Raw genomic sequence first — 26,210 nt, 5'->3', positions numbered from 1 at the left:
CTCTCACTGCTGTCTCCTCAACTCTGAGCAACTGGTGGGCTCTGCCTGGGCTTTGCCTTGAAGCTCTCTCAGGCAACAAACTCACCGTGTTGGTTTCCCATCTTTTAGGGACCACAGTCCTTCACAACCAGATATCCAACATCTTGAAAGCCATTGTCTCATACATTTTATTTGCTTCTTTTTAGTTGTTTCAGACAGGATAATAAATCTAGTTCACTACTCCACCTTGTTCAGAAGGAGAAGAAACCAAGTTTGAACTTGAACAAAGTGCACACCTCAGCCACACCTCAGCCATACTGTTCCTCAAGACACTGTCCATATAGACTACTTTCAGAGCTAATACCTGTTCAGCAAATCCCAAATGACGTGTCACCTCCCCAGGCTCTTCCTGGCCCCTGAGTTTAAGTTTGGCCTCCTCCTCCTGTGCCACCAGAGCTCGCCCTGGCCCCTGTGGGCTGCTCACTGACAAGAATCTCTCCCAGCCTGGGCTTCTGGGCTTACCACCTCCCCTCGTGCTTAGCAAAGACTGGTCAATGGATAGATGAATGAAACATAGCTCCTTGGTCAGGCGAGCCCTGTACAGACTGGGCAGGAGACACTTTGGAAAGGAAATGAGCTGTTTCGAGCCTGACCTAGTAATCCTGGAAGAAATTCCCTCCAGGATACAGTCTGTAGGCTGGTTGACCAAGTTTGGGGAGCTATACCTGTGAAAACAGAGGGGCATTTTCTAGAGAAGAATTTACCTTGCTTTCTGGCTGTCATGTTTTCCAATGGTAAGGCAGTGAGGTCAGAGTTGTGGCTCATGAAAATGATCTGCTTTTGTGGCCCCTTCTCCGTGGGGGACAGGGAAGTAGGATCAGGCTTGAGAATGTTTGGCATGATTCCCAATGTCCAGGAAAATATTGGGAAATGCATCACTGACAATGACAAAGCCAGGCTCTGGTGGGGTGGAGGTGCGGGAAGAGGGCCTATGCAGAGCAGTATGAATTGGGAAAATAAAGGAGAGAAAGATGAGAATGGTTTGTTTTCAGGCAGGGGCAGTGTAATCTCTTCTATTTGTGACATAGAGGAAAGAGTGTGACTTTTGTGTCAGACACACCTGGGTATAAAGTGAAGAACGTTTGAACTAATTGCTGCACTTTTTGGAGGCTTGGTTTTGCTATCTGTCGAATGGGTTGCCTACATAAGAGAGACAATGATGGAAAGCATCAAGCTCGACACCATATAAGTTCTCTTCCTCTCCCCACCTATCTCATCTTCTTCTCGTTCACAGAAGATAGGGGAAGAAGGCACCAGATGTATATGGTTTCAGTTCCTTAAGGAGATGATGACATGGGAGGGAATTCTTTCTACCAGCCCAACTGGAGCCTTGGGGAGTGGATGAGTGAGTCAATGCTTCCCTGTAACTGGCTGTCTACATACCATAGAGGGTTACACACCCAGAGGGGTAAGAACACGAGCAGTTTCATTTTTCCCCAGTCACTTCTGTTGTCCATACCCTGCTGAATCTCTTTCTCCTCCTTAACAACATCTTGGTCAGATCTGTAACTTTCAGATCTCTTTCGGGTATTAAAATTTAATCCAAATTTATACCTTCAATCCCAACCTTGATTTAAATCTCGTATTTTCGGAATAGAGAAGATGTTGGTAGTGGGGGCCCCAATCACTAATTCCTAGGCAACAGGAAAAATGTCACTCAGCAGTGTGTTTGGGTCCTTTGTGGTGGAAGGGCAGGGATGGGCTCTTACGGGGCTCTTAGAGGGACTGCACTTTTCTCGTCACCTTCAGCTGCAATTGACTGCCCAAGAGGGAGGGGCAGGATCTGTCAGGTGTGGTTGTGAGTGGGGAGAGAGCACGGTCTCTTACTCTCATGCTTTATCCCTAGGCACATGGCTCTCCATCTAGGAATTGGGCAACATCACTTAAGACTTATTGAAATCATCTCTACCCCTTGTTCTATCTAGACAGTTTGGTTGTCCTTCTTCCTGGGTCGCCATCAAGAAATATGCTTACCAAGTGGAGAGGTGTCTGCTTCATAGATCCACCACCCCTTTTTTTTTATCTCCTGGTGATTGTGGGGGGTCTGGTGAGGGTTCCTGAGAGGCCATTGGGTCCTCTTTTCTCCACTTCCAAGCACCCACACTCTTTTCTGAACTAAAATCACTCATCCTGGCTCTACAGGGACTCCTGTCATTATCCTTTGTAGTCTGATCCATTCATCAGGTCTGAGATAGTGTCCACTTGTCTGACAACCTCTCTAGGCAGGCCACGCCCACACAGGTCAGGGCAGATGCCTGGCCTCTGCGTCAAAGTGAGTATAGCAGTAGTGTGGTACGTGGAACTAAGCAGGGTCATCCAAGGGCACAGTGCCAAAGGCACCATTATCCACGGGCAGGGAAGAGAGTGCAGTTCTGGGTAAGGCAGTAGGAGACTCCAAGGGTGTTGGAAAAGGCAAGAAAGCTCAAGAAAATAAAAAGGTACTTTTCTGGTTCCATGCCCCAAGCTGTCTGTGAGACAAGCTGGTGGGGCTGGCTTCCTCCAGCTTCCAGGGAAGGCTGTTTCCCACTAGACATGTGGCAAGGGATCTTTTCTGCTCCTGCGGGGGGTCCCATACGTGTGGGTTGGTCCCCAGCCTTGGCTGAGTTCCTGTTTCCCCTTGGACCTACTCACAGATGCCTGCCCTGCCCAGATATGGTGACTTCTCTCTAGGTCACTGCTCATTACACTTATTTTTATCCTCACTGTCTACACCAGACATAAAACAATCTAATTTTTGTATCTGGAACTGAACATGCTCCGGAGCCCTTATTTCCTTTGAAGGTAGGCCCACCCCCTCTCACCACCTACCAGCCAACCAACTTTAATGTTGGTAATGCAGTTTCTTCTGGTTTAAGATACTGTAAATATGGTTAAATATTCAGCCAAACTCGGAACTGACCCATTCCCCTCCTCTTATCTTCCCCTCTGTGGTCAAATAAGTTTTCAGTGCATGTTTCTGTGTTGTCCTGGCTTTGGTGGAAAGCTACAAGTCAGGGCTCAGGCAAACACCAAAAAGGCAGGGTGAAACAAGACACCACACAGAGCTGTGGATGTTAGCTGAGCCCTTTTCGACTTGGCCATGGGATTGCTGGACTTCATCCCACCTCAGCCACCATGGAAACCAGCTACCTGACCCTGAACCCTTGCATCACTCAAGAACCAAGACCTGGTAGTAACACCTGATTGGTCACACTTGGGCCACGGGTCCACTCTAAGGGCTAGAAGGTGGGGAAAGGGAGTACTCGCCCCTTTCTCTTCCACCCCATGGCTTCAGAAGTAGAGCTGCTTCTCTTCTTTCTTGGGATTCCCCTAAATAGGAAAGATGTTTAGATTCTGGGTAGCCAAAATAAGAAATATTTCCTGGAGCCAGAAAGGGCCTGAGCTAGCCTTTGCCCTTTGCTTAGTCTCTCTCAGCTCCCACAGAGCCTGGAGAAAATCAGCAATAATTTCTGCACCCCTTGGAGAGGGATGCAGATAGAAGCTGGGGATTCTGAGACCATGTGCCTGCCAGAGGTCACTGGGGAATGGGACATGGTCCTATCAGAAAATAAGGAGTGGGCTGGGGATGCGGGTGGGCGTGACTGAGTCTCAGAGGGTTAGCAGGACAAGAATGATGGCCTCATCTGCAGAAGAGGGTGGGCCAGCTTCATGAAGCCAGCACTGACCATTCTGTGGGTTCTTGAATACTTTCTCGATGTCTTTCCTGATTCTTTGTTTGAAACCAAGAATCCTGATACATGTGTTGACCAAAGCTCTTGTGCCACCAGCCTCTGTTCTCCTGGGGTCCCATGTGGCTGCAGAGCATCTAGGTGATAATATTCCAGAATTTTAGGCAGAAAGGGGAGCAGCCTCCTGCCCTCTGCTTTTAGGTTCCCCCTCAGTATAACTCAGCTTTTCAACTCCCTTCAAAATAACACACATAATGTCCCATTCTTTTTTTAAAAGATTTTATTTATTTTTTATTGTTTAAGTATAGTTGACATGTACTTTATATTAGTTTCAGGTGTACAACATAGCAATGTGACATCTATATACATTATGAAATGCTCGCCACTTAAGTGCAGTTACCATCCTTCACCATACAAAGTTATTACAATATTACTGACTATATTCTCTATGCTGTACTTTATATCCCCATGCCTTATTTATTTTATAACTGGAGGTTTATACTTCTTAATCCCCTTCACCTCTTTTGCCCTTCCTCCCATCCCTCTCCCTTCTGACAACAACCTCTGGCAAACCTCTTTGTTTTATTCTTGAGATTTCATATATAAGTGAAATCGTGCTATTTGTCTTTCTCTGTCTGATTTATTTCACTTAACGTAATACCTTCTAGGTCCATCCATGTTGATGCAAATGGCAAGATTTCATTGATATGTATATCTATATCTATATCTATATCTATATCTATATCTATATCTATATCTATATATATCTCACATCTTCTTTTTCCATTCATCTGTTGATGGACACCGAGGTTGCTTCCACACCTTGGCTATTGTAAATAAATAATGTTGCAATAAACATAGGGGGCATATGTCTTTCTGAATTAGTGTTTTCATTTTCTTTGGGTAAATACCCAGCAGTGGAATTACTGGATCATACGGTATTTCTATTTTTAACTTTTTGAGGAAACTCCATACTGTTTTCCAGAGTGGCTGCACCAGTTTGCATTCCCACCAACAGGGCACTAGGGTTCCCCTTTCTTCACATCCTCATCAACACCTGTTATTTCTTGTGGTTTTGATTCAACTTTCTGCTGCATTCACAGAGCTCTGGTGGTTCCTGATTATCCAAGTCAAATATATCCTTTGAAATTCAAAGGAAAACCATTCCCTTTTAAGCACCAGCTCTTGGAATGGGGCTCAAAGGTGAGAATTTACCTTACTTCTTTGTTCTGGTCTAAATCTTACCTCCCTCCCCCAGGGCAGTGCTGCAGAAAAAGCCAAGGTTCCCAGAAAGGAGGGAGAGGGTCACTGGGCATGTAGCCTTTTAATATCTGAAGATATTATACTATTACATTTTACTTTTTGTTAGGTCACATTTTTATTAATTATCTCTGGAGGGCTTATTAAATTTTGAAGATTATGGTATAAAATTATTAAAGATGACTTTATAAATGGTAATGCATTTTCTAGTCCAGATATTAAACTCAATCAAAGACACTCAGTCCCAGATGGAGATGCATTTGTGGGAAAGTCAGCTAGAGATCCTGCTTGCCTCTGGGGAGCAAACGTGCTGGAGCCCAGTATTCCTACTCCTCCCAGCCCTTCCCTGCAACCCCCAAACTAGAAAGCTCATGGCTGCCGCTGTCCATCGATGGCACCCTAGTCACTCAGTGTCCCTCCTCTCCCCTCCCCCAGGGCCAACCCCTGGGATTTGCTGAAGTGGATTCAGCCAACACAGTGAAGCCATAATGAGGAAGAGCAGAGCCGCTGTGGAGGAGACGGAGGGCTAAGGGTGGGCAGCTGGTGCTGATCGACCAGACGACCTTTAAAGGAAGTTTGCAGGCTGCCTCCTGTGCCCGCAAGCCACCAGTAGCTGAGGCCAGAATGATGTCTGAGGGGAGGTAAGAAGCTTTTGGTGTCCTTCTAGATCTCCTATTGAGGGAGATTTTCGGGCATCTAAGGGCAATCAGGAGCTTGCATCCTAAACAATGTGAGCTGGCTGAGGCCTTGGTGACCTGGGATGGCATGGCCGTGGCAGGCCCTGGAACCGGGCATGGAGTGGGCAGAATTGGGCAGTGAGCTGAGGAGACACTCAGGAAACAGAAGGGGTGAGATTTCTAGCAACAGTGTCCAAAGAGCTGGTACTCCCTGTGGGTAGTGATCCCAACCCTGCTTTCTCCCCGCCCTGGCTGGAGGGCCCAGAGATAGGCTCCCAGGGCTGTGATCTCCGTGGGGTTTGTGACAATGGAGCAGAGAAGAGGCACTGTGATGGCTGGCTTGACTCACAAGGAACAAGGTCAGAACTGGCAGGGAAAACTGGGCAGGTGGAGAGGGTGTCAGGCCCCATCTAGCACCTGGCATCTGGGATAGGACCCTGCTCGGCAAGGAACAGGACACAGGAAATGAAAGAGGCACATGTGTCAGGGTCCGGCCAACCTCCTGCTCCCCTGAGGAGCGTGTGCAGCAGGCCAGCCCAGGGGCTCCCCTCTTCACATGTAGGAAGAGGAGTCACTGGACAGATGGAATCGAATGTCAAACCCCTCCCCCCTCCCCATCCCTGGTGCTTTCAGAAGATGGAGGCCCCAAGGACTGTCCTTGGAAAGATCCAAGCAGGAGCTTCCTGTCTTGTCCTGTGTTCATTAAGAATGGTTACAAGTAATAGAAAGCCACTTGTACCCATTTAAAGGAAAAGGGGGGAGATATTTAAGAAAAGCCTCCCCCAAAGGCCACTGGGGCTGTCAACCCAGGTGACCGTGGCTAGGAAAAGGGGAGGACGTATCCTGCAAGACTAAACACTCGCTCCTAGGAAAGGTCGTTGTCTCTCAAAAGAGATGGACTGGCCTTTGACTGGCAAGTATAACCCCCCACTCTTCCTCCCCAACTCCCGCCTCTGCAGACTTGGAAAACCAGGGACAGCTGCTTCAGTAGTGGGGAGGAGACTTCGAGGAAGATGAGGAGAGAGATGAAAAATAAGAAAGCTATTCTGTTTTCAGATCTGAGTGGTGGGACATCATTTTTGACCCTGATACATAAGCAAAAGGAAATTGTTGTTTTTAAATAAGTCTGAGCTTAGGAAGGGAGGGGTACCCTGAGCTGAAAAGCCCATGAGAAGAACCTCTCTCCTCTGCCTCGTTTACCCGTCAGCTTTATTTTTATTTTGTAGTTGGTCTTTATTTGCTTTTTGGCCCATAGGATATAAAATACTGGTCAACCACAGTTCCAGTTTACTTCTTCTTCATGAAAAGCCCAGACTGTCTTTCTCCTAATTGTGAATTTTCAGAGACAGAATCTCATCATCTTGGCTTAAATTCAGAATCCGTACCAGATGCAACCAGCCACGAACTCAACGCAGTATTCCACTGAAGAGTGTACTAGGGAGGTGGGTGCTGACTTTCGTGGACATTGTCTGTTCTGATTGGTTGGTCTCATATCATACCAGTAGTTCAATGTTTCAGCTGTCACCCTGGTGTAACTCTGAGTGTGTGTGTGTGCGTGTGTGTGCACACACGTGCACACGCATGTGTCATGGTTTACTCTGCACACACATGGCTACCTGGGATTCACCTCTATGGGAGAGCGGCAGTTCATGGGATTATGGTGAGCTGAGACTTGAGGTTTTCTGAACGTTGGAGCCATGAGAGCCAGGGAGACACCTTAGCCAATTCCAGGATTACATGGGAGACTGATGGGCTGAGGAGGGAGAGTGTAGTGTTGATACAGGACATCTCAGCCACCTTTCCCCTTGGCAGCCGGTGGTTCCCATCACAGGTTCCTCACACTGTGTGTGGGTCCCTGCCTGCTGGTGCTGTCTCATAAAGCTCCCACCCCGGTGACCCCGTGTCTGACAAGAACTTGGCACTTGGGAGTGGCTTCAGGAGGCCTGCTGCGGTTGTCCCCACTGTGCCTGGGACAGCCTCCCCTCTCCCACCCTAGTCTCCAGGCAGATGGGCTGCAGAAGTGCCTTCCCCTAGTTTCCACCTGGGCAGGCGGAAGGACCAAAGGCTGGGGTTGCAGAGGCTTGGATTTTAACTGTGACGCTAAACTGTAAAGATGTGCGGTCTGGAGAGCGTCACCAAGACCAGTGAAGCCTCAGGTTTTCAATCTGTACAGAAGGTTCAACAATATTCTCCTCACACCATGACTGTGAGAAGCAAATGGGATGGCCCTTTAAGCACTTTTGTTTCTCCGTCTGTCATGGACTAAGAGCCTTTGAATCTGTGCTGGTTTTCTCTGCCCCCCCCACCCCCGGGGGGAAGAGACACCTCTGTCACTTGGAATGAGAAATAGAAGAATACCATTGTGTGCTCACCCGCTCACAGTCGAGGGAAGAAGGATGTATTTTTTCCTGTCTCACCATGCCGACTTCTTATGGATAATAATGAGGCTTGCTGAGGGCATTTCGGATTTGTGATTCCCAGTGAGCACGGGGGATCTTGGCCACTTTCCACTGCCCGGCTCTTGGGTTCAGGGTGGCGTGACCAGGGCCCCGTGGGTCAGCAGCTGCACTGCGGGTGAGCAGAGGACATTCCTGAAGGAAAAGCAGCAATTCGGGCCTCAGGACCAGAGGGCTAGAACCAGGTTGTTTAGAAAGCACCCAGGTCTAGCTGGAATTCAAACGCTTGAAAGGAAGCCTGAAGAATCAGCTCAGGCGGCCGCTTTGCTCTCCCCAGAGCGGCTCGCAGCTCAAAGAGCCTTTCCGTTCTGCATTACCGGCCGCCTGGAACACCAAGCCCCCAGAAACCAGTGTTACTGCATCAGAAAATGATTTATTCTCTGAAGTTAATGATCTGGAACAATAGATTGGCCTTGGTCAAAAATCAATTCTTATTATTTGGAGAAGGGGCTGGATAAAGTCTCCTTTTCATTATCAGCCCTGCAGAGGACAATCCTAAATTACGATTGTTCAAGGACAAAGCTTCATTTGGATTGTGGTTTGGGCACATTAGCATTTTTTTCCTTTCATTAATTCGTAAAGCTTAAATCCATACTTGGTGATGACTTGTGTAACTCTCACCTAAAATAAATCAGTCCGATTTGGTTTCCACCTAGAGAAGAGTGGCCGGGCACTCTCGGCTACAGTCCTGACTGGATGGTTATTAAGCGGGTTGCTTGTTTGCTCGCGGCTGTCCAGAACAAATCGGGCCGGCTCGGAGAGCTCGCCGCAGTGAGCCACTCTAGCACTTGGGAGGCACTTAACCGTCGTCCCAGGACTCACACAAACCACAATTTCCTGGGTCTTTATATCTGGCGTGAGGAGGAGGAGGGGCAGGGTGGCTCCCGCCTAACAGAGGAAGAGATGGGAGCCCAGAAGAAGGTACTAGACTGGCCAGAGCCCACGAAGACACAGCCTTTTCATTCCTGAGGCTCCATGTTCCCCCTCCAGCCCTTCTGACTGGAGCAACTTTTCCCCAGAGCCAGGAGTCCCAGTAGTATTCCCGATACTGTCTGCTTTATGAGGACTCAAAGACACCCCCACTTTTTCTCCCCAGCAGAGCCCTCTAACCCCACAGACCTTCCACGGACAGACCATCACAGCTTGGGGTCTCTGTTCCTTCTGCTCCCTGCTTGAACTGCCCCTGCTCCTTCGCTTTAACCTTGGAACAACTCTCACCTTCTGAAGGCACTGTGCTTCCCTCCTACCTGGTGGCATGAATGGTCCTCTCCTGTGCCCCCACAGCCCCCTTTGGGACCCGAAATCAGAGAGTTTGTCACAAGTCCACAGTCAGTTCTCCCTGTAAGGCTCTGAGCCTCTTGAGGGCAGCCCTGACTTCTCTCTGTGTCCTCAGAGCTTGGAGCTATGCGGGGCACACTCCCGGGAGGAGCTCCATAAATGTTCCGAGAAAAGAACAAACACATTTTTTTTCCTAAAATGCCTTCCTGGGTTCCTCAGCACTCCCTGACCTTGAACTTTTCTGAATTTCAAATTTCTTGTTGTCCGTGCTATTCCTTTGGCCTTAGACTGTGGGCTGTTACGTGTGGTTATAGCTGGCTTCCTTGGCCAAATATCAACCCTGTCCTTCCTGCAAGCAGCTGTGTCCTTGGAACCATAGCTCAGTGCCTAAGATGGTGCCTCTTTTCCTGAATCTCTTTGAAGAGGTGCTTACTCCATATGTGTGTATGATCCGAATGGCTCCCAGGACCGTCAACAAGCAAGCACAATAAGATAACTTGAACGTTAATAACCCAAATGCTTGTGGCTGATTACTCCCATAGCAAAGGCAGGATATCAGCCTCCTAATTGTGCTTAGAGATCTTGGAGTCCCTGGGGAGTGTCAGATGTGATCTCAACCCGTCCATTCATTTTCTTCTGTTCCAGTATCCTTGTTGGGTCATTTCTGGCTATCCCTTTAGGGAGGTCCTTCACCCCTGTGACCTTCCCTGACCTTTGTTAGAGCCTCATCTTTGCTCTTACTCCTGCCTTCCAGTGCTCTCCAAATGGAGCTCAGTGTTGCATATGCTTCACCCTTCCTGAATCTAAGTGGGCCCTGGGCCAGGACGAAGTGGAGCCCACACTCTGTGCCACCTTTTCACCTGGGTGCCCAGCAACCCAGCCTGTGTTTGGAGCTCATGAAAACAACTGTCAGCTTTTACTTGCAGTTAGAAAAAGACATTAATTTAACCTTCATTGTTTCATCTCTACTTTCCTCTTTTGTCTAGAAACCTGTGTGCCAGTATATGCAAAAGTCCTGGGGCAGAGGGGCACCTGGGTGGCTCAGTGGGTTAAGCATCTGACTTCTGCTCAGGTCACGATCCCTGGGTCCTGGAATCGAGCCCTGTGCCAGGCTCCCTGCCCAGTGGAGAGACCGCTTCTCCCTCTGACCCCTGCTAGTGCTCTCTCTCGCTATCTCCCTCTCTCAAATAAAATTCAAAAAAAAAAAAAAAAAGTCCTGGGGCAGAAAAGAGCCAGGAGGGGGCTGGCTTGACCAGGAGTCTTGGCTTGTGTGTGGTGAGGACCCTGGCTCTGTGTAGACAGTGCATGCCTACGGCTTTTGAGCTTCCAAAGCTGATTTCGTGGATCCTTTGAATTTGCTTATCTAAGCATTTTTTCCCCATAGATGAGATTATTAGGCACAAGGAGGTTGTGTCAGGGAATAATGCCAGTTAGAATCTGCAAGTGGAATAGGGAGGAAGGCCAAAGGTTGGGTCTCACTGGAGAGGCTGAGCTGGCCAGGAGCTCAACAGCATGGGGTCAGTGCTGGGGTGACTGGATATGAAGTTAAGGATCGTTGTGTGGAGAAAGCAGAGAGGCCACCCCATCTCCTGGGACCTAGCTACCTACCCTATGGGTCCATTAAGATTTCCTGTAGTCCCTACTTTACCCTCGGTAGGTTTCTTTTTGCTATCACCTTGGCCATTGTACTGTACCTTCAACACTGTCTCTGGGCTCACTTTGACCCTGGGTGTCTTCTTTCCCACCACTGGGATTCCTATCATCTTTGCTGTCCTCCATTTCCAGTGGGAAGGACTCTTGCCTACCCTTTCCCTATGTCTGGACCTCTTTTCAATATTTATGTACATCATCTCATTCCTCACGAAAAGCCTGTGAAAGGTAAGAGAGTTGAAATCGTCTGCCCAAGGAACACAGCTGGTGAAAGGCCGGGTGAAGACCCAGGTTGGCCTGATAGCAAAGGTTGCATGCCACACCTCCTTCTGCTTCTGCTCAGTTATCATCTACCCTTTTGTTTACTGAGGCATAGCCACTCTTCCCGTTGTAGTGCTCCTAGATTGAGGGGTATCAGTCAGGAGAAGAGCTGGGGTGCACCCAGCAGCTGGTGCTTGTACGGGTTGATCACACCTTTGGAAAGACATCTGCAGCAGGTATGGGGAGGGAGGTGATAGGAGATACTAATCAGAAAAAGAAATGTAAGTACATAGACATTTTTGGGTTAGGTAATATGAATGGGAAATTTATCTCACCAGATGTTTGTGTTTAGAAATATTTTGTGTGTTATGTTTTTTTAAGGGGTAGAATTAGGATGTATTGATTCAGCTGAATCGGACAAATCTATCTAGGTCAACGATATACGAAGAGACGCAGACATGAAAAAGTGGCAGAGACTACCTTTTCTTTTATTGAAAAAAACCTTTCCATTCTGAAGAATTTAACACCCATATAAAGGCAGAGAGGAGAAATTCATCTCTATGTATCTACCACCTAATTTCTGGGATTATCTACAATGGCTGACCTTGTTTATTCTATTTCTGGATTCTTTTGAAGCAAATCTCTGACAAATGATACAAACTTGTAAAAATATGTATTATTACTATATCTAATAATTTAACAATAATTCCTTCAACATAAAAACCCAGCTAACATTTAAACTTTCTGAATGTTTAAGAAATGTGATTTTTTTTGTCATAGACTTTTTTTTTTAATTTTAATATTTTTTTTATTATATTATGTTAGTCACCGTACAGTACATCCCTGGTTTCTGATGTAAAGGTTGATGATTCATTAGTTGCTTTTAACACCCAGTGCACCATGCAATACGTGCCCTCCTTACTACCCATCACCAGTCTATCCCATTCCCCCACCCCCCTCCCCTCTGAGGCCCTCAGTTTGTTTCTCATAGTCCATAGTCTCTCATGATTTTTTGATAGTTTATTTGAATAAGGATCCAAACGAGGTCCCTATTTTGAGACTGACTATAGTCTTTTAAGCCCCTCTTTTTTATTCATTGCTTTTGTTGTTGTTATCTCTTTGTAGAGAGTCCCTCAGTCAGTTTGGCTGACGACATCCTCATGGAATTGATTCCATGTTCCTTGTCCCTTGTATTGCCTGTAAATAGATACAGAGGCTTGGCTAGATTCAGGGGAGATTTGATGGCAAGGCCACTTCCTTAGATGGTGTTGTGACTCCTTTTGGAAGGCATGGAGTGCCTGGTTGTTTCTTTTTGCTGATTAGCAGCCATGATGACCATAGCCCAGGTCTATTAATTCATTAGGGCTTACCACAGAGTGTCATTCGAACATCTTTGTTTTTCTCCATTCATAAGCTGGAAAACATCTACAAAGAAAAACTTCAATTCATTGACTGTTGGATTACCCAGAAACCAAATTTGTATAGGAAAGAGAATTATGCTTTATTCTTCCCCTTTACTTATAAGCTTTCAAAACAGTGATTCTAGAATATCCTTCAAAGATGCACATCTTTCCCTTCTATTGAGCATTATCATGGAACCTAGTTCCATGATGCTGTTGAGGCTATTGAGCACCATGATGGAACTTAATAGATTGAAACATATTTTGTTGAAATTATCCTTACTCATGCTCAGATTGTTTCATCTTTGCCTGTGAGAACCTATTCAAATTGGCTTGAGTCCAGTTGATGTGATCTGACTAGTCACTGATAGCTTCCTTCCTTCCTGCTCAGATGAGATGTAATAGACTAATCTTTTTCATGTCCTGATCCAGAAATCTGCCATTTCTCCTTGGAACTCTGACTCTGACTCCATTCATGGGAAATGCTATTTGGAGACCACCCTCTGAGCGCTGGGGCTGCTCATTGCCATTGGATCGATTGTTGTTTTTCGATGTTTTCCATAAACATACCTAGGAAATGTGTGTTTGTTTTTAAATAAAAGACGTCATGGATTCATACTGATAATTCCAATTCTAATTCAGGGTTATTGAGTTTTTACTTAACCATATCAACCTGATATCTGTACATCCTTTCTCTTATGCTGAAAATTCCTGGTCTCAATTGATACCCGCATAGTCTTCTAGCATTTTTCCATAAAAATGCACAACAGAGGCAGAGTTTTTAATTTTCTGGCAATCACAGGAGAGAGAGGAACTGGTTTAGCGTTTGGGAGGAGTCTACAAGAGTGTCTATAATGATTCCATGTGTATGTGGGCCAGTTCGATTTGAGGGTAAAAGAAAAGGAGCGTACTGGCCCTGAAATATTGAAAACTCTTGATCCCTTCCTGTCTGTGGTTTATCCCACCAGCTGGATCTCAGGTCACTGAGTGTTTCTTTTTTGTTTGTTTGTTTTAAAAGATTTTATTTATTCATTTGACAGAGATAGAGACAGCCAGCGAGAGAGGGAACACAAGCAGGGGGAGTGGGAGAGGGAGAAGCAGGTTCCCAGCAGAGGAGCCTGATGTGGGGCTCGATCCCAGGACTCCAGGATCACGCCCTGAGCCAAAGGCAGATGCTTAACAACTGAGCCACCCAGGCACCCCCACTGAGTGTTTCTGAATGCACCGGTTCTACCTATCAGCTCCACTTCATGCGGGAACTCTGTCCTGGGAGCAGTAGAGCTCATGTTGCTGGCGACTCTACTTAGTAAGGGTTACTCATCATGGTGGTAGGTTGGATGCCTCAATTAATCTTTTGTCCCTTGTTTCCACCAAAGGGAGTTGAGCGTATTTATCCCCCAGGAGGAGGATGAATAGGATGAACCTCCTTCAGCCTCCATACAGCACTATCTGTTTCACATTGCCAGCTTGTTTTTAGCAAAACCGTACCCTTATTGCCTCTCGGGGGTCCATTCCTATTTTTACATGTGCCATGCCTATTTGGGTCCCTTTTTTATGCTATTAAAATAGCTGAATATGAAAGCGGGGTTGGGGAAACACACAATTACCTTCCCATGTGCCAAAGCTTTTCTCTGCTCCCAATCTTCTTAGGTTTTCTTTGAGGAAGGAGAAGCAAAGATATTGATTTTGCCTGGTTTACTAGGGGACAGGGTCATCATGCATTAATGGTTATGCATGGAGTGGGAAAATCTCCTTTGGCACTTTCAAATGACACTCCATAAAATCACTCACTATCACTGTAGTATCCTGTTCATAGCTCCACATGATGACCAGACAATGAAAAGGTAACAAGTTTTGCTTGTGACATAGGAAAGAATTGAAGGGCTGGCTTATGTTCAACCTTAAGCCAAATATTATCAGAGCTCTACTGTCTGGGTTCTGGACACTGTCCCTGCCAATAAGAAAGTGACATTTTGGTCCCTGTCTTCTATTGTCATTATCTGGGTGTTCAGGATCCTTGGATTTGGGCAAGACTTTCACATCTCCTATATCCTGAACATGATATTATTTTAACTTCCAAACACTATCCGTGTTTTTACTATAGGAATCTGCAAGGTTTGAATCTTAAAGGAATTGTCTAATACACATCAAGTCTACTTCATAGCTTAGGACATAATGAGCTGTGGAGGCGGCATCGGTTTGTCAGTGGGGTGGTTTGAAGTAGGACAGGATGGAGATGGGTTCTGACACTGCCACTTACTAACTGGATGACCTTGGATAAATCAGCTGACTTCATCACGTCCCAGTTCTTTATTTATACACCGAAGTGTTAGTACCTACTTTATAAAGTCCAGAGAGTTCGATGAGTCAATGGCACAGTACAACTGCACACTCAGTGGATGTGAGTTTCCTTCCCCATCTGGATTGCCACCTGAATTATTGAATAAAAATAATAAAATAATTGAATGAAATAGTTCCCACTTGCGAGATTACCCCAAGCACGCTAAGCTTGCTCTGGAAGAATCAGATGAGGACACCATCAGTCTTGCCCCTTCATCCCTAAAAGTGTCAGGCAGGTCTGGGAGGTGAGTCCTTCCACCCTCTTCCCTTGCTTTGAAGCTGTCTTCCCCTGTCCCTTCCCTCCTCTCATTTTCCTTTGGCCCCCTCTCTCTGACTCGGTTATCTCTCTCCCTCCCTTTCCCCGCCTCTCTCTCCATTGAAGTGGAAACAGGACCATATTACACACCATGATATGGCTCTTGATTAAGACAATAATGATCAAAGCTCTGGAAGTGCTCAGCTCCAGGGGCTTTCTGGAATTTCCAAGATGAACTATAATCAGTTTTCATCTGCTGCCTTTCTTTATTAGAGATTCAGTGGATTTGACAGCATCACAATGTAGGATGTGCAGAAAGACCACATTCTACAACAAATCTACTTTGTGGCTTGTGTTCTAGGCTCCCGTAGCTCTGTGTGTAGGAACAGTGGCTGGAGGTCTGGCAAGGTTGCTGCCTGGATCCCCATGCCTTATCTGTCCCTCTTCTAGGAAGACAATTTTTTCCTCACCCAACTTTCTGGGTTTATCCACTATGAACTGGGTAAAAACTGAGAAATGAAGTCAAACTCATGTCTTTCCAAATTCAAGGAGCAGAAATTTCTCTTTAGTTTCCCCCTTTGCAAATGTAAGGTATTTCAAGTCCTGGGCTTCACACTTACATGGGGATGTCTTTTCAAACACTAATTTGGGGCCATGCAAAGCTAAACCCCATTCTTATCAGTAGGACTAAAAGACCACCCCATCCATCCATCCATCCATCCATCCATCCATCCATCCATCCCTCTACCCCAGTATCTTCTTGTCTGCTTACTCACTGAGCCATTTGTTAATATATTGAACAAATATTTACTATGAATCCGTGTTGTGCAGGACACTGTTTTAGGCACTGAAAGTTAGTATAGAATAAAATTCATACTAATCCTTCCCTGAAGGAGTTTTCAGTCTGGTAGGGAAGTGGAGACAAATGTACATTTCTTTATAATGCGGCAGACCATGGTAAATCTCACAGTGGTCCAGGCAAATGCAGACAGGAGGACAGACAAGGGAGAGATCACTTCTGCCTGGAGTTAGGATCCAGTTGTGTGTCATAAAATAGGTACCCCTTGAGTTTGAAGAACTGGGTGGAATTTCAACAGGTGGCAAAGGAATGAAGAGCATTACATGCAGGGGAAATGAACTTATAAAGGCAAATGTGGGAAAGTGCTGTGTATTTTTAAACATATTAGATGGTGGATGTTAGGCAGTGCAGGGGTGGATTAAACTAGAAACTCAGGCTGGGGTCTGACGCTGGAGAGTTGTAAGCATTCAGCCAGGGGTTTTGACCTGCAGTGGGAATCAGTCCACAGCAGCACAATCCTTTATTTCTCTTAGTCAGGATTAATTTGCCCTGAGGCCCCACCTGTCAGGCTGGCAGGAGACCCAGTAGCAATTAAAATGAGACTTCATCCCCTCTTCCATGGTTTCATCAAAGAATCTCAGGCTTATCTGGTGTTAGAAAGATTGGGGGAGGACTCAGGTCTGTCTTCCCTCTGGCGATCTTGTTCTCCAGCTGCTGGAGAGTTCTTCTCCCCAGCCTCGGCCGGAAGTGTCTCCTCTCTGCTGGCTTCTGCCTCTTTTCAGAAAGCTTTCACTTTATCCTCTCCGTTACTGGACACATGAAAGGCTAATACTCTTTAATGGACCTATAGTGTGTGTGTGTGTGTGTGTGTGCATGCACACACATATACACACACTTACTCATGTGCAGACACACACACTCATACATTCACACAAAACTCTTAAACTGTCCCAAGAGTAGGGACAGCTTAGAGCTTCAGAAACAAGACCAGGCGCTCTTTCCTGGAGTGGGGATTGGGAGAGGAGATACAGATACCAGTTTCTTTCTAAATAACTCCCTTAGGTACAGAGCAACTTCATGAGATGAAGGGAACTGTCTAAAAATTTTGAGTAGGAAAGTGACAGGTTAGTGCTGATCTTTGGTAAGAGCTCCCTGGTTTGCAGTGGCAGATGTAGCTATCCTCAGGGTCTAGTTTAGGGTATGGCCACAGTCACAACTCAATGCATGCTTATTCAGTGAATGTGTGCGCAAAAGAATGGCAAACTAGAGTAACAGTTCGGAAGGAGAGCGAATCCTTGAATCACAGATGTTACCATGCAAATGGAGACGAATCACCCAACAAGGAACTTCAGAGAAGTGAGGACTCTGGCTGGAAATGAACAGGAATGGCTGCAACCTCTGGGTGGCTCCCCTACGAAGTGGGGCTGTAGAGACACCCTGTGGCTACCTATCAAAGACTCCTCCAACCCTTGGTTTCCTCTCAACATGGAGGCTGTCCTGGGCTTTGAATGATTCAGACAGGGAACTGGGGAGCTGGGAAGAACCAGAGGAAATGGAAGACTATGGAAAGGAAGAGAGAGGCTGCTTTGCAGGGAGAGGCATACTTGACTTTGCCATCTAAACTCCAGGCCTGAAGGGTGGGACCAAGGCAGGCACTGAGGCTGGTAGACTAAGTGACAAGAGCCAGCTCTGACTCAGCAACCTCAGCTCCTGGAGTCCTGATTCATAGAGAGCTTAGGGTCAGGGAGAGATGGGCTCTGCAGGCCATTGACAGCCACCTTTTGGAAGGGCTGAGAATATAAAGAAAATGAGACGGGCTGACCCCTCTCCGAGTTTATGGAGGATTCTAGGATCCAGGTAACCATGCTTCCACCATCTCAGTAGGAATTTTTACTCTTTGCTTCCATTGAGCACCAATTCAAGGTGGCTCTGGGCTTGGGGCTTGGATCAAGAATGGGAAACTTTTTACCGATCTAGGTGAGGGGAGTCTTGCGCTATTGACAGAAGCTGTGGCCCAGGCAGTCTGGTTCTCATGCTTACTCCCTAGTGTTTGGTTGGAGATTACTGCAGGAGCCCCCCTTTCCTCTCCTCGAAGGAGCCCTTCCAAGGACCTCCTGACCAGATCAGATATCACAGGTGCTTTCAGACTACTTTCCTTTGATTCTCTACTCAGTTTTGCCAAGTTAGTTTTAAGACCAGCACTTTCCCATGCTGGGAAGGACCAGGGTATCAGATGGCAATAAATACACTGTCTTCACCTCATGCCTGAGCAGCTGTCCCATCTCCTCCCCTTGGGCCTTCAGATCTCCCTGAAGCACAGGGTATTTCCCCCGTCATCTGGAAGTCAGTCTGTCACCCACATGACATGTGGATCTCAGACCTGGGCACACACAACCAACTTCTGAATGGTCAAAGACAACAAGTCCTTGGATGTGTAACCCTTCATAAAGGTAGAAACCCATGCTGAGGCTTATGAGCAATAACAAGAAAGATTAGCAATAAACAAAGTTGGTAGTGAAGCTACGTGGGCAGACATTTTTTAATTTGCCCCTGGTCTGATTATCTGGCCTTTGCAGAAACTTCTGGTGATCACGGTTGTGCTCAGGGGCTTTTCTCTCCTCTCTCCTCCTTTCCTCTGGATCTTCCTCCTTTCTTCCTTCTTCCCTCCTTCTTCTTCCTTCTCCTCTTCCTCTTTTCCCTTCTCTTTCCCCTATTGCTGCTCCTTTTCCTTCTTCTTCTCTGTCTCTCTTTGTCTCTTTGTTTCTCTGCCTCTGTTGCCATCTCTCCCTCTTACTCTGTCTTTCATAATTGCTTTAGAAGTCCTTTGTTAATTCCAAGACTTCTTGGCCATGTACCCAGCCCCAGGGATACATAAAATTTACATAACTTGGGGTTCCAGAAACACAATGGTAAGCTTATTGGTGGGGTGGAAAATTGAGAATATCCTAGAAGGTGATAAATCTCCTGGACAGGATTTCACCAAGACCCTCTTCTGCTGCCCATCTTGGGATGGGGCAAGAATGTGGATCCTGAGAATGTTGATTGAGTCATAGTCTTGCCCTTCTGTAGTTTATTCTCAGACAAGACTTTCTCCAATACATCGTTTTACTTAATCTGCCCAACAAATCAACAAATAAGGTGTTTTTAAAAGCCTTTCCCTCTTTTTATTACACCAACTTTTAAACTATAGAGAATTTAAGAGACTAATATAGTGAATACCTATATATCTCTCACCTAGATTCAACAATTGTTAACATTTTGCTGAATCTGCTTCTTGTTCTGCCCTGAACCCTCTCACAGAAAATTGCAAGCCTCATAAAACTTCACCTCTAAATACTTCAACATGCATCTCCTAAAAATAAGGACCTTCTCCCACATAACCATTATGCTGTTTTCACACTTGAGAAAATTAGTAATAGCTCGATATCATTTAAAACCCAGTTCATACTCAGATGTTCCTCAAATGTCTTTTCTGGCCTTTGTTTGTTTGTTTTTTAATTAAGATCCAATTAAGTTTTGTGCATCAAAACATCCTTTTTTTTTTTTTAAGGATGTGAAACCTAATGCTTCCCCAGCCATCCCCCGGAAGCGAATAAGCTTGCCTAAGGTCAGGAAAACCCCTGGACAGTGAACTTGAGATCCCCAACCATGGCTGTAGGAATCCAAGTCTACACACCCCTTATATCAAGAGTCCCCAGATCTGGCTTTCATAGGCCGGCCCCATTTCCAAAAAGAATTTCAGATACCAACCCAAGGTTGTCAACCTTTTATTATGCCACATGTAAGCATTTTTTAAAAAACAAAAACCTATCATCTATTATTGCTATCACTTAACATAAATAATAACATTTTAACGCCCAAATCAAAGACACAGTTTCAGAATATAGAATGATCTTGAAGGAGTCCAGTTCCCCTGGTGGCTGTGGGATCACAGGGCTGGGCTGGAGAAGACTCTAAGCCCTCCTGATTGCTGAGCTTGTAGGGAGGGCCTCTGAGGGTCAGGAGCTCATTAGCTGGCCATGGGGGCCATGGAGCAGGGGCTGAGCACCGTAGGGATTTTCACATGAACTCCTGTTGTCCTATATTCCCCTGTCTCCTGCAGATGCAGATGTCCCCCTGCCTCACCAGCGTTTCATTGTAACAATGTTTGAACATCTTCCACCACTGCCATTTTATCCAATGTTTTTAGCTGCAGCCCTCTCTGTGTTTCTGCGCAGTTCCTTGTCGCGATCTCCTCAGTTGCAGGGAGGCTTTTGAACCGTGTTTGTCCTGTGGTAGGGTGGCCTGCCCTCCTGCTTTCATCCCCGTGTCTGGGAGGGCCGTGCGATGGCTCACAGGGAGCCTGACTCCAGCTCCTACATCATCACACACTCTGGTGTGTTGGGTGAAGGCTTGTTTGGAGGACAGAGCAGGATGAGGGCTGGCCAGCCCCGGCCCACAGGGCAGGTCCTCCCTGCGGGGACATGCATGATGGCCTCCTTCCCGTACTGGCCCTCAGTCCTCAGCTCCATCTTACCAGCTCTCTTGGCCTCTCTCGGCTCAGACTCCTGCAGCACCTGGGGGTCAATCCTTGAAGTTTGTTGTCCATCATGGAAGATATGTGGGAGATGGAAAGATTTTGTAGAGAGTAGAGGCCATGATTTTCTGCCCTGCCAGTGCCTCCTAATTCCTTGTTGGGGGCAGGTGATCCCCCGGGGAGGCAGCCTAACCCTGCCTTGCCCTCCACACAGGGACTGTCAAGTCCGCTGAGGAGCTGCCTGGGAAGACAGTCCTGTGCTCTGGCAGACCATTCCTTGCCCGGAGGTCCGGGAAGCCTCTGGGGCTTCTGCTTGTTTCTGTCTCACCACAAGTGCTGAGAGCAGGCTGGACGTGCCGCTGGTGAGCCCTGCCTCTATTTGTGGCCGTGGGTTCATCACTCACAGCCCCCGCTTCTCAGGAGGGAATCCAAGGAATCCATGGGGAGGAAGCATGGGGACCAGCAGGCACCAGGATGCAGGGGTGGGGTGAGGGCAGGCTAGTCTGGGAACCCATCTGAGGATACATGGGACAGAATCAAGAGTGCAATGCAGTCTTCCTGCTGGGAGCCAGAGCCGCTGCTCTGAACTGGAGGCTGGGAAGCTGAGACGACAGCTGGGGGGATTGGCTTTGCCCCCCAGGGAGACTCCCCAGTCCCCTTGAAGCATGGAGACAAAGCCTCACAGGGTTCTGTGCGGGAAGCTTGATCCAGGAGAAGAGGAAACTTCCTTCTAGGGCACCACACCTTCTGTGAGCCCCAGGAGGAGCGGGCGGGTGCTTGGTTCCCAGGCTACTGAGCTGTCCTCTGAGTCCAGCCTCTGCACTGAATTCTCCGCCCGGGGGGTGGTGCCCACCAGACAGTGACACACACGCAGCTGGCCTGCCTGCTGGGCGGCTTCCAGGACAGTGGCTTCCAGGTGAGCTAGTTGGAGTGTGGGGCCAGACAGCACCTTTGCACATGGAGCATGGAGGTTATTAGCCCCACTGCTTCCAGAACAGAGAGCACGTGTTGGAGAAAATACGCAGACACACACACACACACCCACCCCTGTCCCCACGCACACACAGACACACAAACACCACACGCTACACGCAGACCTTGCAGAGACTACACGCATAGGGTACACACATAACATAGCACAGATACACATACCAGCCACTCTCCACACATACTCCACACATACACCGCACTCGACACACAGCCTCGTTCTCAGTGGTCACCTGCCCCTCTTGGGCCCTGTGTTCCTGGAATTATGGTGCTTGTCCTTGGGTCCCCGTGTGCCAGTGTGACAGAGAGAGTTCCCGGTGCCTCCCTGGTGTCCAGTGGAGGATGGCAGGAAGGCAGAGAGGACCGCATGGGGGCGCTGAAGGATCTCGGTGCCTTGGCCCCCTCTCCCTTGGCGGGTCTCATTGGTCCTTCAGGTGCATGGGTGTCAGGGTGGGACCTGCCACGGGGCAAGGGAGAGGTGTAGCACCTGGAGAGCCCAAGGAGTTTCAATACATCTTCTTGGGGAAGAAGCTTGTAGCAGGACGTCTAATTGTGGGGACAGCCCTGGGGCTGGAAAGAAAAGCCGGTTCCCAGGAGACAATGCTCTTGGAGCCAGTCTCAAGATCTGGCCACATTTCTCAGTGTCTCTTTCTTGGCTGCTTGTGGCTTGACCCCATAAAGCTGACCATTTGGCTGCCTCTGGACCAGAACCAGACAGAATTTTCATCATGTATACCTGTTCTGGTGGGGCTTTCTTCACTGGAGGTGTTTGAAGGGCAAAGAGACTTTGAGTCCTGAAAATGCTTGACTGCTCTGGACTGGAGGATGAATCAATGTCATAAAATTTGGAATGAAGACGGCATCTGGCACATACTAAGTGCTCAGCAAACATTCAGTGAAGGCACGGAGCAGCGTGCTTTGTCAGAAGAGATGAAAAGGAATGGAAGGGAGACTCTTCAGCTTAGGGAGGAAGGACATTGTGCAGCACACAACCACCCTGAGAGGCTCTGCACACACCCATGGAGGACGTGAGTGGACAGTTTCATGAGTCCAAGAGACCACCACCTTCATTGAACCAACGATGGCTCTTCAACCTCTGCAGTCTTGGCAGCTGTGTGGACCCTTCCAGAGCCTTCGCTTCTGCTCTGAGCTTGGAGGCTGCTTCTTTGGAAAGTTTTGCGGGCATTAATTAAAAAAGGATTTGGAGGTCCAGGCAGGGAAGGAATTTCTGCACAAACCAGGAGAATTAATTGGCCTCATAGTGTAACCAACATGAAACGAGAGAGGAGAGAAAACAAATTTTCCCTTTTGTTCTGCAGGAATGGAAGGGAGACTCTTCAGCTTAGGGAGGAAGGACATTTATGCTGAAATATTTCCTGAAGCTCTGGTTTGTGTCTAAAGGAGAAAATCTGCTGCAAACCTGATGTCTGATTCTGTGAGTGGAGGTAGGCCTTTGTCTTGGCTGAGTAGAGACGCTTGGGTTAGAAGTCCAGCGGATGGAGGGGCTTGGGGCTACAGCAAGCTTTTGCAGAGAAGAAATCGGCCTCTTTCAGTGCTGCCCAGTGCACACATCTTCCTGTTCATCCAGCATAGCTAGGATGCAGATTTGGGTCAAAGTTGGCAGAACTCCATCCATCTGGGAAAGGCTACACCTTTTCTTGGGTTTGGAGTCTGCTTCCAGAAGGTTCAAATGCCAAATTGTATCAGGCTGAAGCTTGGCTGCACCCTCTTCCTGTTCTCTTTAATGGGGCCAACTGATATGCTGCTGTACTTAAGTCTGAAAATCTGGAACAGGTCAAAAATCTGGGCAAGAATTCTTTTTTTCTTTTTTAAGATTGAATACTTCCCAAAATCAGGCTGCTGTGATAAAGTGTGAATACAGAGGTTTCTAATGGAAGGAATAAATGACTTCTGAGTGACATTTAAAAACATAGGAGGAACGAGAGGAGAATGGATGTCTTTATTTATTCTTAAAGATTTTATTTATTTATTTATTTATTTATTTATTTATTTATTTATTTATTTATGAGAGAGACAGAGAGATCAGGGGAGGAGCAGAGGGAAAGGGACAAGCAGACTCCATGCTGAGTGTGGAGCCCAATGTGGGGCTTGATCCCATGACCCTGAGATCATGACCTCAGCCAAAACCAAGAATCAGATGCTTAAGCAACTGAACCACCTAGGTGTCCTTCATTTGTTTTGTTTCTTAAATGCCACATGAGGGAAATCATATGGTATTTGTCTTTCTCTGATTGACTTATTTCACTTAGCATTATACTCTCCTGCTCCATCCATGTGTTGCAAATGGCAAGATTTCATTCTTTTTGATGGCTGAATGATATTCCATTATATATACACATACCAATCACATATATAAAATACATGTATTTATATATACATATATATACCATATCTTCTTCTTCCTTTTTTTTTAGAGAGAGAGGGCATGAGTGGGGTTGCAAAGGGCAGGGAAAGAAGGGAGAGAGAATCTTAAGCAGGCTCTACACTCAGTGCAGAGCCCAATGCAGGGTTGGAGCTCACAACCCTGAGATCATGACCTGAGCCGCAATCCAGAGTGAGACATTTGGCCAGCTGAGCCACCCAGGCGCCCCATACACCACTTCTTCTTTATCTATCCATCTATTGATAGGCACTTGGGCTGCTTCCATAATTGGCTAGCTAATGCTGCTATAAACATAGGGGTGCATGTATCCCTTTGAATTAGTGTTTTTGCATTTTTTGGGTAAATACCCAGTAGTGCAATTCCTGGATTGTAGGGCAGTTCTATTTTTAACTTTTTGGGGAAACTCCATACTGTTTTCCACAGTAGCTACACCAGTTTGCATTCCCACCAACAGTGCAAGAGATTTCCATTTTCTCCACATCCTCATCAACACCTGTTATTTCCTGTGGTTTTGATTTTAGCCATTCTGACAGCTGTGAGGTGATATCTCATTGTAATTTTGATTTGTGTTTCCCTGATGATGAGGGATGTTGAACATCTTTTCATGTGTCTGTTGGCCATCTGGATGTCTTCTTTGGAGAAAAATCTATTCATATCTTCTGCCCATTTTTAAATTGCATTCTTTGTTTTTTGGGTGTTAGCTTTTATAAGTTCTTTGCATATTTCGGATATTAATTGTTTATTGGGTATGTCATTTGCAAATATCTTCTCCCATTCTGTAGGTGGCCTTTTAGTTTTGTTGATTGTTTCCTTCACTGTGCAGAAGCTTTTTATTTTGATGAAGTCCCAATAGTTTATTTTTGCTTTTATTTCCCTTGCCTCAGGAGACATATCTAGAAAAAAGTTGCTATGGCTAATGTCACAGAACTTACCGCCTGTGCTCTTTTCAAGGATTTTTATGGTTTCAGGTTTCACATTTATGTTTTTTTTTTTTTTAAAGATTTTTTTTTTTATTTATTTATTCGACGGAGATAGAGACAGCCAGCGAGAGAGGGAACACAAGCAGGGGGAGTGGGAGAGGAAGAAGCAGGCTCATAGCGGAGGAGCCTGATGTGGGGCTCGATCCCAGAACGCTGGGATCACGCCCTGAGCCGAAGGCAGACGCTTAACCGCTGTGCCACCCAGGCGCCCCCACATTTATGTTTTTAATCCATTTTGAGTGTATTTCTGTGTCTGGTGTAAGAAAGTGATCCAGTTTCACTCTTTTGCGTGTAGCTGTCCAGTTTTCCAACACCATTTGCTGAGGAGACTGTCTTCTTCCCATTGGATATTCTTTTCTGCTTTGTCAAAGATTAATTGACCATATAATTGTGGGTTTATTTCTGGACTTTCCATTCTGTTCTATTGATCTATATGTCTATTTTTGTGCCAGTACCATACTGTTTTGATGACTAGAGCTTTGTCTCATTTCTTGCAGAATAGCTCCCTCTATGCTCTAGTCCATGGTGGCAAATAAGACCACCAGCTTCTTCCAGGTTCATAGTCACAGACCAGGGCCTCCAGGGAGATGGGCGTAACCTTCTGTGGTTCCCAATGCCAAGAGCCCAGGCATGGGACTCTCTGGCCACTCAGGGCAGTTTCCCCAGCAGGGCCGAGACTGTGAAAGGCTGGAATTTCTCGTTTCTGGACCAAAGCTCAAAAGCTATGGGGCTTTTACTCCATGCTAGATCTCCAGAGCAGTGTAGGGGTCAGGGCAGACAGAATGTTGCCACCCCCTCCCCTTCTTGTCGCATGGATGTCACACCTTTGGTTCCGTCTCCTGTGTGGCTACGTCTCCTGAGAGCAAGCCTGCCCCCAAATCCTCTGCTTAAGGACCCAGCAGGCTCCGTCTGCTAGAAGGAAGGACTCCTCCCTCCTCGGTGCTGCAGGCAGAGCTGGAGGTCAGCTCTAACCACTTTACCACCCGCCAGACACCTCACACACTCTCATTTGTGTGTTGTTCCTTTGCTCATGCTGTTGCCTCTGTGCAAAATGCAGAGCTGTCTCTCTTCTGTCCGATCACCCCTCATCTATCAGGCATCCAGCCCAGACACCCCGTTCCTGGCCAGCCTTTCCCAGACACGGGGTCTGCCCCTCACCAGGCCACCCGCTGCAAGTGGAGTCCTGCTAATCCGGTGTGTTGTCCTGAGTCTCCCCCAGTGGAACGGACCCCTCCAGGC

General features: G+C 46.9%; 1 long non-coding RNA gene across 14 annotated transcripts in view; it reads left to right on the top strand.

Annotated features, from left to right (window-relative positions):
* The window catches only part of LOC123782809 (uncharacterized), a 146,450-nt gene that overhangs the window by 34,362 nt on the left and 85,878 nt on the right, over positions 1–26,210 (top strand). For 6 of the 14 annotated variants that reach the window (XR_015724790.1, XR_015724799.1, XR_015724797.1 and 3 more), the window contains 2 exons: positions 4,811–4,910; positions 5,403–26,210. The exon at positions 5,403–26,210 is cut by the window's right edge and continues 12,879 nt beyond it. This is a non-coding gene — a long non-coding RNA (uncharacterized LOC123782809). Of the gene's footprint in view, positions 1–1,273; positions 1,448–4,810; positions 4,911–5,402 lie in introns of all 14 variants that reach the window. The other 8 variants (XR_015724793.1, XR_015724789.1, XR_015724792.1 and 5 more) reach the window with 7 other exon arrangements.

Source organism: Ursus americanus, chromosome 6 (genome assembly GCF_024610735.1).
Source record: "Ursus americanus isolate L20-20 chromosome 6, mUrsAme1.1.p, whole genome shotgun sequence".
Taxonomy (NCBI): domain Eukaryota; kingdom Metazoa; phylum Chordata; class Mammalia; order Carnivora; family Ursidae; genus Ursus; species Ursus americanus.
The sequence above is the reverse complement of the archived record's forward strand: the minus strand, read 5'-3'. Positions and strand labels throughout refer to the sequence as shown.